Source organism: Muntiacus reevesi, chromosome 15 (assembly GCF_963930625.1).
Source record: "Muntiacus reevesi chromosome 15, mMunRee1.1, whole genome shotgun sequence".
NCBI lineage: Eukaryota > Metazoa > Chordata > Mammalia > Artiodactyla > Cervidae > Muntiacus > Muntiacus reevesi.
Genome location: NC_089263.1, coordinates 1,283,630 through 1,296,515, shown reverse-complemented (window position 1 = coordinate 1,296,515; position 12,886 = coordinate 1,283,630). Strand labels below are relative to the sequence as shown.

General features: G+C 56.5%; 4 non-coding genes across 4 annotated transcripts; all 4 read right to left on the bottom strand.

The window, feature by feature from the left end:
- Positions 1 to 2,130: 2,130 nt before the first annotated feature.
- On the bottom strand, positions 2,131 to 2,223 carry LOC136147606 (small nucleolar RNA SNORD116). Its single transcript, XR_010659271.1, has one exon. It is a non-coding gene; the product is annotated as a small nucleolar RNA SNORD116 (small nucleolar RNA).
- Positions 2,224 to 4,847: 2,624 nt separating this feature from the next.
- Positions 4,848 to 4,940, bottom strand: LOC136147605 (small nucleolar RNA SNORD116). The gene has a single exon (XR_010659270.1). It is a non-coding gene; the product is annotated as a small nucleolar RNA SNORD116 (small nucleolar RNA).
- A 2,624-nt stretch (positions 4,941 to 7,564) lies between these two features.
- Positions 7,565 to 7,657, bottom strand: LOC136147604 (small nucleolar RNA SNORD116). Its single transcript, XR_010659269.1, has one exon. It is a non-coding gene; the product is annotated as a small nucleolar RNA SNORD116 (small nucleolar RNA).
- A 2,624-nt stretch (positions 7,658 to 10,281) lies between these two features.
- On the bottom strand, positions 10,282 to 10,374 carry LOC136147603 (small nucleolar RNA SNORD116). The gene has a single exon (XR_010659268.1). It is a non-coding gene; the product is annotated as a small nucleolar RNA SNORD116 (small nucleolar RNA).
- Between the last annotated feature and the right edge of the window lie 2,512 nt (positions 10,375 to 12,886).

The following is a 12,886-nucleotide window of genomic DNA, read 5'->3' as shown; positions in this document are numbered from 1 at the left end:
GCGCAGCAAATTAGGCTCAAGGTCATCAGGGGGTCTTTCTGACTCAGCATGCATGGGTGGCAGGGGATTCCAGGTGGCCTTGAGGGCCTGTGTCCCGGTGTACCAACAAGAATGCACTCTCGGCAATTTGGCTCTGTGTCCAGAAATAGGTCCGGGTAGCCAAGTCTCACAGCCCGCATGGAAAGGCCCTGCCGTCTGAACACGCATGCCGTCTTCATGGAGCCCTGACCTCCTGTCCTCCCACGAAATGGGGGATGACACCTGGCATCTTCCTTCAGCCCCATGCAAAATTTCACTGAGGGGCTGTTGACATAGGCTCTAGGCTCCCAGTCTCCATGACCCATGATCTCTGGCCAAAGCACAGAGACCTGACCGCCCAAGGCCACCTTGCGGAGCGTCTGTGTGAATGCCACGGACCCTGAGACTGTAGCTACTACTACAGCTCAGGGGTCCTTGTCACAAGGGTCACCTCCACCCGAAACAGAAAAATTTCCCAGACGACTACACAGTACGGTGAACTTGGCACTAGGGCAGATACGGCCCAGCGCACCCTCGGATAGGAAGAGAAATCAAGGCATGCGTCTCTTCCTGCCAGTCAGTCCAATCACTGGGCGGCCTCTGCCCGAAAGTGAGGATGGGACCCGGACTTCCTCAGGTACCAGGATCCAGGGCTCACTCCCACAGAAAGAGGACCCCTTTCCTGGCTAGATTATCCTCAGATCTACACGCTGCAGGGACCAGGTTACTGACCACACCCTAGAGAAAGCTGCCATAATGCAGGGCGTGGTTCACATTGAACTGCTCCTGCCTCAAGGGTCTCTCACCCAAATCTGAGGCGTCCAAGGCCTCGGCACACACAGGGCCAATCAGCAAGCAGGAAGACCCACAGGATGAAGGTTGGCAAAATGACCAAGTGCATACACATCACTAAGGATGCTTTCATGTATTCTTCAGAAGACCTGTCAGGGGAAGACCTTGGATGCCACAGGTCTCTGCCGTAGCGCCATGGGAGCTGCTGGCTCCTACAGTGAAGCACCGTGGGGATGCCAACCAATGACCCATCTCTTCCAGAACCACGGGCCTCCAAGGTTGATGCTTCATTGCCAGGGGGGCGAACACATTTCTGCGCTCAGGGCCGGCAGAGTGGCCCCAACCTTAGGGAACCTGGGTAATTCCAGGCCCAGGGGACAAATGGCGACCAAGGGGCATGTGAGCACAACACAGAACAACCCACAGGGCTGGTTGCTTGGCCTCTGTTACTGCAACTCTTCAAGGCACCAAAGAAACCCTTGGGGAGTCCTTCTACTGGCAGCAGGCCACCAAGGACACAAAGGTCACCTATCACCGAGCCTCCCAAGCACCAGCAATGCCCTCTCCTCTGTACCCAGCTGACGGCAGCGCCAAAAGGACCACACTATATCAGTGAAAACAGAACGACAGTGCCTGCAGCCTCAGCAGTCATAACATCCCAGCAAATCACACTGCGCTTTTCCTCACCTGCACAACCATTCTTCTCTGGGCCTCTGGTCAACCTGCAGGAGCAATGCAGGCCTGTCACCACGACACAGTACATGGCGCCCTCCAAGACTCAAGCAGGTGACAGGACTTGCAATTCAGGAACTGCCAAGGGCAGAAAGGAGGACTATTAACTTTCACAACTGCCACCGTTCCCCTAGGTCTCTGCAGCCGCTGCAGCCCACAGGGTACTCAGCAATCTCGCCGACCCAAAGGGCCGCAATGGCGACGGCCTCAGATCTCACCTGGGGCTCCAATCGGAGACCACGGAAGCTTCCTTGCATCAGAATCCACATCACGAGAGCCCCAGTGAGCACACTTGCAGCAGGAACCAGGACAAAATGCACCGTTCTCAACGAAGAGCTCACTGTCCCATGCCAGGATCTACTGCGACACCTACCACCCCCTGACAAGCCGGATGCCTCTTCTGCTCCTCAGTGCCCTTCACCATACCCCACATCCAAGAAGGCCGCTCGAACATCTGTACACGGCCCACCCTCAGATGGGAGCCTCGCAACTGCTGGTGACCTGGCTACCCCATGCATGTGTCTTACACCGTCAGAGAAGCCCTCTTGCTAACCTACCCACCCCTAAGCCCACGGAAGGCAACGTGCTGGACCTCAGTTTCGATGAGGAGACGGTAGTGAGTTCTCACTCATGTTGTTCAGATTTTCCAAGGAATGCATGAGAGGGTGTCGTCATCGATCCGAGCACGTGCTGGCTTGCTCCCCACCTCCACAGGGCAGGCAGCGCCACTCCCAGGAGGAGCCAGTGACCTGGGAGTCCTCCAGCAGCCGGGGCAACTCAGAGCCCCCAGGCTTCTCAGCAAGAGGAACGGTCCCTCCGTACATACAGCCACTCAGGCAGTGCCAGGAAACCTGAAATTCACGACACGTCTTGGGGCAGGAGAAGCCGTACCGTGCTCGGTGATCCAAAAACAACTGGGCCGCCGCACTTCTTGCCGGACTCCCTTGCACCTCGAGCCACTGCCTCATGGGCGGGCCTTCGTCTCCTGGGTGATGGACAGCCATATCTGGCAACTGCGCCTGACAAGGGGACAGAAAGCACAGAAACACTTGAGGTGTCTACTTGGTCTCTCACTGAGTAACACTGATGCAGGTGTTTCATTGGGGGAAGGCCTGTATCTGCAACCCAACTACACTGATCACTTACAGACAACTGGTTACCTACCTTTGAAAAGAGCGCAGCAAATTAGGCTCAAGGTCATCAGGGGGTCTTTCTGACTCAGCATGCATGGGTGGCAGGGGATTCCAGGTGGCCTTGAGGGCCTGTGTCCCGGTGTACCAACAAGAATGCACTCTCGGCAATTTGGCTCTGTGTCCAGAAATAGGTCCGGGTAGCCAAGTCTCACAGCCCGCATGGAAAGGCCCTGCCGTCTGAACACGCATGCCGTCTTCATGGAGCCCTGACCTCCTGTCCTCCCACGAAATGGGGGATGACACCTGGCATCTTCCTTCAGCCCCATGCAAAATTTCACTGAGGGGCTGTTGACATAGGCTCTAGGCTCCCAGTCTCCATGACCCATGATCTCTGGCCAAAGCACAGAGACCTGACCGCCCAAGGCCACCTTGCGGAGCGTCTGTGTGAATGCCACGGACCCTGAGACTGTAGCTACTACTACAGCTCAGGGGTCCTTGTCACAAGGGTCACCTCCACCCGAAACAGAAAAATTTCCCAGACGACTACACAGTACGGTGAACTTGGCACTAGGGCAGATACGGCCCAGCGCACCCTCGGATAGGAAGAGAAATCAAGGCATGCGTCTCTTCCTGCCAGTCAGTCCAATCACTGGGCGGCCTCTGCCCGAAAGTGAGGATGGGACCCGGACTTCCTCAGGTACCAGGATCCAGGGCTCACTCCCACAGAAAGAGGACCCCTTTCCTGGCTAGATTATCCTCAGATCTACACGCTGCAGGGACCAGGTTACTGACCACACCCTAGAGAAAGCTGCCATAATGCAGGGCGTGGTTCACATTGAACTGCTCCTGCCTCAAGGGTCTCTCACCCAAATCTGAGGCGTCCAAGGCCTCGGCACACACAGGGCCAATCAGCAAGCAGGAAGACCCACAGGATGAAGGTTGGCAAAATGACCAAGTGCATACACATCACTAAGGATGCTTTCATGTATTCTTCAGAAGACCTGTCAGGGGAAGACCTTGGATGCCACAGGTCTCTGCCGTAGCGCCATGGGAGCTGCTGGCTCCTACAGTGAGGCACCGTGGGGATGCCAACCAATGACCCATCTCTTCCAGAACCGCGGGCCTCCAAGGTTGATGCTTCATTGCCAGGGGGGCGAACACATTTCTGCGCTCAGGGCCGGCAGAGTGGCCCCAACCTTAGGGAACCTGGGTAATTCCAGGCCCAGGGGACAAATGGCGACCAAGGGGCATGTGAGCACAACACAGAACAACCCACAGGGCTGGTTGCTTGGCCTCTGTTACTGCAACTCTTCAAGGCACCAAAGAAACCCTTGGGGAGTCCTTCTACTGGCAGCAGGCCACCAAGGACACAAAGGTCACCTATCACCGAGCCTCCCAAGCACCAGCAATGCCCTCTCCTCTGTACCCAGCTGACGGCAGCGCCAAAAGGACCACACTATATCAGTGAAAACAGAACGACAGTGCCTGCAGCCTCAGCAGTCATAACATCCCAGCAAATCACACTGCGCTTTTCCTCACCTGCACAACCATTCTTCTCTGGGCCTCTGGTCAACCTGCAGGAGCAATGCAGGCCTGTCACCACGACACAGTACATGGCGCCCTCCAAGACTCAAGCAGGTGACAGGACTTGCAATTCAGGAACTGCCAAGGGCAGAAAGGAGGACTATTAACTTTCACAACTGCCACCGTTCCCCTAGGTCTCTGCAGCCGCTGCAGCCCACAGGGTACTCAGCAATCTCGCCGACCCAAAGGGCCGCAATGGCGACGGCCTCAGATCTCACCTGGGGCTCCAATCGGAGACCACGGAAGCTTCCTTGCATCAGAATCCACATCACGAGAGCCCCAGTGAGCACACTTGCAGCAGGAACCAGGACAAAATGCACCGTTCTCAACGAAGAGCTCACTGTCCCATGCCAGGATCTACTGCGACACCTACCACCCCCTGACAAGCCGGATGCCTCTTCTGCTCCTCAGTGCCCTTCACCATACCCCACATCCAAGAAGGCCGCTCGAACATCTGTACACGGCCCACCCTCAGATGGGAGCCTCGCAACTGCTGGTGACCTGGCTACCCCATGCATGTGTCTTACACCGTCAGAGAAGCCCTCTTGCTAACCTACCCACCCCTAAGCCCACGGAAGGCAACGTGCTGGACCTCAGTTTCGATGAGGAGACGGTAGTGAGTTCTCACTCATGTTGTTCAGATTTTCCAAGGAATGCATGAGAGGGTGTCGTCATCGATCCGAGCACGTGCTGGCTTGCTCCCCACCTCCACAGGGCAGGCAGCGCCACTCCCAGGAGGAGCCAGTGACCTGGGAGTCCTCCAGCAGCCGGGGCAACTCAGAGCCCCCAGGCTTCTCAGCAAGAGGAACGGTCCCTCCGTACATACAGCCACTCAGGCAGTGCCAGGAAACCTGAAATTCACGACACGTCTTGGGGCAGGAGAAGCCGTACCGTGCTCGGTGATCCAAAAACAACTGGGCCGCCGCACTTCTTGCCGGACTCCCTTGCACCTCGAGCCACTGCCTCATGGGCGGGCCTTCGTCTCCTGGGTGATGGACAGCCATATCTGGCAACTGCGCCTGACAAGGGGACAGAAAGCACAGAAACACTTGAGGTGTCTACTTGGTCTCTCACTGAGTAACACTGATGCAGGTGTTTCATTGGGGGAAGGCCTGTATCTGCAACCCAACTACACTGATCACTTACAGACAACTGGTTACCTACCTTTGAAAAGAGCGCAGCAAATTAGGCTCAAGGTCATCAGGGGGTCTTTCTGACTCAGCATGCATGGGTGGCAGGGGATTCCAGGTGGCCTTGAGGGCCTGTGTCCCGGTGTACCAACAAGAATGCACTCTCGGCAATTTGGCTCTGTGTCCAGAAATAGGTCCGGGTAGCCAAGTCTCACAGCCCGCATGGAAAGGCCCTGCCGTCTGAACACGCATGCCGTCTTCATGGAGCCCTGACCTCCTGTCCTCCCACGAAATGGGGGATGACACCTGGCATCTTCCTTCAGCCCCATGCAAAATTTCACTGAGGGGCTGTTGACATAGGCTCTAGGCTCCCAGTCTCCATGACCCATGATCTCTGGCCAAAGCACAGAGACCTGACCGCCCAAGGCCACCTTGCGGAGCGTCTGTGTGAATGCCACGGACCCTGAGACTGTAGCTACTACTACAGCTCAGGGGTCCTTGTCACAAGGGTCACCTCCACCCGAAACAGAAAAATTTCCCAGACGACTACACAGTACGGTGAACTTGGCACTAGGGCAGATACGGCCCAGCGCACCCTCGGATAGGAAGAGAAATCAAGGCATGCGTCTCTTCCTGCCAGTCAGTCCAATCACTGGGCGGCCTCTGCCCGAAAGTGAGGATGGGACCCGGACTTCCTCAGGTACCAGGATCCAGGGCTCACTCCCACAGAAAGAGGACCCCTTTCCTGGCTAGATTATCCTCAGATCTACACGCTGCAGGGACCAGGTTACTGACCACACCCTAGAGAAAGCTGCCATAATGCAGGGCGTGGTTCACATTGAACTGCTCCTGCCTCAAGGGTCTCTCACCCAAATCTGAGGCGTCCAAGGCCTCGGCACACACAGGGCCAATCAGCAAGCAGGAAGACCCACAGGATGAAGGTTGGCAAAATGACCAAGTGCATACACATCACTAAGGATGCTTTCATGTATTCTTCAGAAGACCTGTCAGGGGAAGACCTTGGATGCCACAGGTCTCTGCCGTAGCGCCATGGGAGCTGCTGGCTCCTACAGTGAGGCACCGTGGGGATGCCAACCAATGACCCATCTCTTCCAGAACCGCGGGCCTCCAAGGTTGATGCTTCATTGCCAGGGGGGCGAACACATTTCTGCGCTCAGGGCCGGCAGAGTGGCCCCAACCTTAGGGAACCTGGGTAATTCCAGGCCCAGGGGACAAATGGCGACCAAGGGGCATGTGAGCACAACACAGAACAACCCACAGGGCTGGTTGCTTGGCCTCTGTTACTGCAACTCTTCAAGGCACCAAAGAAACCCTTGGGGAGTCCTTCTACTGGCAGCAGGCCACCAAGGACACAAAGGTCACCTATCACCGAGCCTCCCAAGCACCAGCAATGCCCTCTCCTCTGTACCCAGCTGACGGCAGCGCCAAAAGGACCACACTATATCAGTGAAAACAGAACGACAGTGCCTGCAGCCTCAGCAGTCATAACATCCCAGCAAATCACACTGCGCTTTTCCTCACCTGCACAACCATTCTTCTCTGGGCCTCTGGTCAACCTGCAGGAGCAATGCAGGCCTGTCACCACGACACAGTACATGGCGCCCTCCAAGACTCAAGCAGGTGACAGGACTTGCAATTCAGGAACTGCCAAGGGCAGAAAGGAGGACTATTAACTTTCACAACTGCCACCGTTCCCCTAGGTCTCTGCAGCCGCTGCAGCCCACAGGGTACTCAGCAATCTCGCCGACCCAAAGGGCCGCAATGGCGACGGCCTCAGATCTCACCTGGGGCTCCAATCGGAGACCACGGAAGCTTCCTTGCATCAGAATCCACATCACGAGAGCCCCAGTGAGCACACTTGCAGCAGGAACCAGGACAAAATGCACCGTTCTCAACGAAGAGCTCACTGTCCCATGCCAGGATCTACTGCGACACCTACCACCCCCTGACAAGCCGGATGCCTCTTCTGCTCCTCAGTGCCCTTCACCATACCCCACATCCAAGAAGGCCGCTCGAACATCTGTACACGGCCCACCCTCAGATGGGAGCCTCGCAACTGCTGGTGACCTGGCTACCCCATGCATGTGTCTTACACCGTCAGAGAAGCCCTCTTGCTAACCTACCCACCCCTAAGCCCACGGAAGGCAACGTGCTGGACCTCAGTTTCGATGAGGAGACGGTAGTGAGTTCTCACTCATGTTGTTCAGATTTTCCAAGGAATGCATGAGAGGGTGTCGTCATCGATCCGAGCACGTGCTGGCTTGCTCCCCACCTCCACAGGGCAGGCAGCGCCACTCCCAGGAGGAGCCAGTGACCTGGGAGTCCTCCAGCAGCCGGGGCAACTCAGAGCCCCCAGGCTTCTCAGCAAGAGGAACGGTCCCTCCGTACATACAGCCACTCAGGCAGTGCCAGGAAACCTGAAATTCACGACACGTCTTGGGGCAGGAGAAGCCGTACCGTGCTCGGTGATCCAAAAACAACTGGGCCGCCGCACTTCTTGCCGGACTCCCTTGCACCTCGAGCCACTGCCTCATGGGCGGGCCTTCGTCTCCTGGGTGATGGACAGCCATATCTGGCAACTGCGCCTGACAAGGGGACAGAAAGCACAGAAACACTTGAGGTGTCTACTTGGTCTCTCACTGAGTAACACTGATGCAGGTGTTTCATTGGGGGAAGGCCTGTATCTGCAACCCAACTACACTGATCACTTACAGACAACTGGTTACCTACCTTTGAAAAGAGCGCAGCAAATTAGGCTCAAGGTCATCAGGGGGTCTTTCTGACTCAGCATGCATGGGTGGCAGGGGATTCCAGGTGGCCTTGAGGGCCTGTGTCCCGGTGTACCAACAAGAATGCACTCTCGGCAATTTGGCTCTGTGTCCAGAAATAGGTCCGGGTAGCCAAGTCTCACAGCCCGCATGGAAAGGCCCTGCCGTCTGAACACGCATGCCGTCTTCATGGAGCCCTGACCTCCTGTCCTCCCACGAAATGGGGGATGACACCTGGCATCTTCCTTCAGCCCCATGCAAAATTTCACTGAGGGGCTGTTGACATAGGCTCTAGGCTCCCAGTCTCCATGACCCATGATCTCTGGCCAAAGCACAGAGACCTGACCGCCCAAGGCCACCTTGCGGAGCGTCTGTGTGAATGCCACGGACCCTGAGACTGTAGCTACTACTACAGCTCAGGGGTCCTTGTCACAAGGGTCACCTCCACCCGAAACAGAAAAATTTCCCAGACGACTACACAGTACGGTGAACTTGGCACTAGGGCAGATACGGCCCAGCGCACCCTCGGATAGGAAGAGAAATCAAGGCATGCGTCTCTTCCTGCCAGTCAGTCCAATCACTGGGCGGCCTCTGCCCGAAAGTGAGGATGGGACCCGGACTTCCTCAGGTACCAGGATCCAGGGCTCACTCCCACAGAAAGAGGACCCCTTTCCTGGCTAGATTATCCTCAGATCTACACGCTGCAGGGACCAGGTTACTGACCACACCCTAGAGAAAGCTGCCATAATGCAGGGCGTGGTTCACATTGAACTGCTCCTGCCTCAAGGGTCTCTCACCCAAATCTGAGGCGTCCAAGGCCTCGGCACACACAGGGCCAATCAGCAAGCAGGAAGACCCACAGGATGAAGGTTGGCAAAATGACCAAGTGCATACACATCACTAAGGATGCTTTCATGTATTCTTCAGAAGACCTGTCAGGGGAAGACCTTGGATGCCACAGGTCTCTGCCGTAGCGCCATGGGAGCTGCTGGCTCCTACAGTGAGGCACCGTGGGGATGCCAACCAATGACCCATCTCTTCCAGAACCGCGGGCCTCCAAGGTTGATGCTTCATTGCCAGGGGGGCGAACACATTTCTGCGCTCAGGGCCGGCAGAGTGGCCCCAACCTTAGGGAACCTGGGTAATTCCAGGCCCAGGGGACAAATGGCGACCAAGGGGCATGTGAGCACAACACAGAACAACCCACAGGGCTGGTTGCTTGGCCTCTGTTACTGCAACTCTTCAAGGCACCAAAGAAACCCTTGGGGAGTCCTTCTACTGGCAGCAGGCCACCAAGGACACAAAGGTCACCTATCACCGAGCCTCCCAAGCACCAGCAATGCCCTCTCCTCTGTACCCAGCTGACGGCAGCGCCAAAAGGACCACACTATATCACTGAAAACAGAACGACAGTGCCTGCAGCCTCAGCAGTCATAACATCCCAGCAAATCACACTGCGCTTTTCCTCACCTGCACAACCATTCTTCTCTGGGCCTCTGGTCAACCTGCAGGAGCAATGCAGGCCTGTCACCACGACACAGTACATGGCGCCCTCCAAGACTCAAGCAGGTGACAGGACTTGCAATTCAGGAACTGCCAAGGGCAGAAAGGAGGACTATTAACTTTCACAACTGCCACCGTTCCCCTAGGTCTCTGCAGCCGCTGCAGCCCACAGGGTACTCAGCAATCTCGCCGACCCAAAGGGCCGCAATGGCGACGGCCTCAGATCTCACCTGGGGCTCCAATCGGAGACCACGGAAGCTTCCTTGCATCAGAATCCACATCACGAGAGCCCCAGTGAGCACACTTGCAGCAGGAACCAGGACAAAATGCACCGTTCTCAACGAAGAGCTCACTGTCCCATGCCAGGATCTACTGCGACACCTACCACCCCCTGACAAGCCGGATGCCTCTTCTGCTCCTCAGTGCCCTTCACCATACCCCACATCCAAGAAGGCCGCTCGAACATCTGTACACGGCCCACCCTCAGATGGGAGCCTCGCAACTGCTGGTGACCTGGCTACCCCATGCATGTGTCTTACACCGTCAGAGAAGCCCTCTTGCTAACCTACCCACCCCTAAGCCCACGGAAGGCAACGTGCTGGACCTCAGTTTCGATGAGGAGACGGTAGTGAGTTCTCACTCATGTTGTTCAGATTTTCCAAGGAATGCATGAGAGGGTGTCGTCATCGATCCGAGCACGTGCTGGCTTGCTCCCCACCTCCACAGGGCAGGCAGCGCCACTCCCAGGAGGAGCCAGTGACCTGGGAGTCCTCCAGCAGCCGGGGCAACTCAGAGCCCCCAGGCTTCTCAGCAAGAGGAACGGTCCCTCCGTACATACAGCCACTCAGGCAGTGCCAGGAAACCTGAAATTCACGACACGTCTTGGGGCAGGAGAAGCCGTACCGTGCTCGGTGATCCAAAAACAACTGGGCCGCCGCACTTCTTGCCGGACTCCCTTGCACCTCGAGCCACTGCCTCATGGGCGGGCCTTCGTCTCCTGGGTGATGGACAGCCATATCTGGCAACTGCGCCTGACAAGGGGACAGAAAGCACAGAAACACTTGAGGTGTCTACTTGGTCTCTCACTGAGTAACACTGATGCAGGTGTTTCATTGGGGGAAGGCCTGTATCTGCAACCCAACTACACTGATCACTTACAGACAACTGGTTACCTACCTTTGAAAAGAGCGCAGCAAATTAGGCTCAAGGTCATCAGGGGGTCTTTCTGACTCAGCATGCATGGGTGGCAGGGGATTCCAGGTGGCCTTGAGGGCCTGTGTCCCGGTGTACCAACAAGAATGCACTCTCGGCAATTTGGCTCTGTGTCCAGAAATAGGTCCGGGTAGCCAAGTCTCACAGCCCGCATGGAAAGGCCCTGCCGTCTGAACACGCATGCCGTCTTCATGGAGCCCTGACCTCCTGTCCTCCCACGAAATGGGGGATGACACCTGGCATCTTCCTTCAGCCCCATGCAAAATTTCACTGAGGGGCTGTTGACATAGGCTCTAGGCTCCCAGTCTCCATGACCCATGATCTCTGGCCAAAGCACAGAGACCTGACCGCCCAAGGCCACCTTGCGGAGCGTCTGTGTGAATGCCACGGACCCTGAGACTGTAGCTACTACTACAGCTCAGGGGTCCTTGTCACAAGGGTCACCTCCACCCGAAACAGAAAAATTTCCCAGACGACTACACAGTACGGTGAACTTGGCACTAGGGCAGATACGGCCCAGCGCACCCTCGGATAGGAAGAGAAATCAAGGCATGCGTCTCTTCCTGCCAGTCAGTCCAATCACTGGGCGGCCTCTGCCCGAAAGTGAGGATGGGACCCGGACTTCCTCAGGTACCAGGATCCAGGGCTCACTCCCACAGAAAGAGGACCCCTTTCCTGGCTAGATTATCCTCAGATCTACACGCTGCAGGGACCAGGTTACTGACCACACCCTAGAGAAAGCTGCCATAATGCAGGGCGTGGTTCACATTGAACTGCTCCTGCCTCAAGGGTCTCTCACCCAAATCTGAGGCGTCCAAGGCCTCGGCACACACAGGGCCAATCAGCAAGCAGGAAGACCCACAGGATGAAGGTTGGCAAAATGACCAAGTGCATACACATCACTAAGGATGCTTTCATGTATTCTTCAGAAGACCTGTCAGGGGAAGACCTTGGATGCCACAGGTCTCTGCCGTAGCGCCATGGGAGCTGCTGGCTCCTACAGTGAGGCACCGTGGGGATGCCAACCAATGACCCATCTCTTCCAGAACCACGGGCCTCCAAGGTTGATGCTTCATTGCCAGGGGGGCGAACACATTTCTGCGCTCAGGGCCGGCAGAGTGGCCCCAACCTTAGGGAACCTGGGTAATTCCAGGCCCAGGGGACAAATGGCGACCAAGGGGCATGTGAGCACAACACAGAACAACCCACAGGGCTGGTTGCTTGGCCTCTGTTACTGCAACTCTTCAAGGCACCAAAGAAACCCTTGGGGAGTCCTTCTACTGGCAGCAGGCCACCAAGGACACAAAGGTCACCTATCACCGAGCCTCCCAAGCACCAGCAATGCCCTCTCCTCTGTACCCAGCTGACGGCAGCGCCAAAAGGACCACACTATATCACTGAAAACAGAACGACAGTGCCTGCAGCCTCAGCAGTCATAACATCCCAGCAAATCACACTGCGCTTTTCCTCACCTGCACAACCATTCTTCTCTGGGCCTCTGGTCAACCTGCAGGAGCAATGCAGGCCTGTCACCACGACACAGTACATGGCGCCCTCCAAGACTCAAGCAGGTGACAGGACTTGCAATTCAGGAACTGCCAAGGGCAGAAAGGAGGACTATTAACTTTCACAACTGCCACCGTTCCCCTAGGTCTCTGTAGCCGCTGCAGCCCACAGGGTACTCAGCAATCTCGCCGACCCAAAGGGCCGCAATGGCGACGGCCTCAGATCTCACCTGGGGCTCCAATCGGAGACCACGGAAGCTTCCTTGCATCAGAATCCACATCACGAGAGCCCCAGTGAGCACACTTGCAGCAGGAACCAGGACAAAATGCACCGTTCTCAACGAAGAGCTCACTGTCCCATGCCAGGATCTACTGCGACACCTACCACCCCCTGACAAGCCGGATGCCTCTTCTGCTCCTCAGTGCCCTTCACCATACCCCACATCCAAGAAGGCCGCTCGAACATCTGTACACGGCCCACCCTCAGA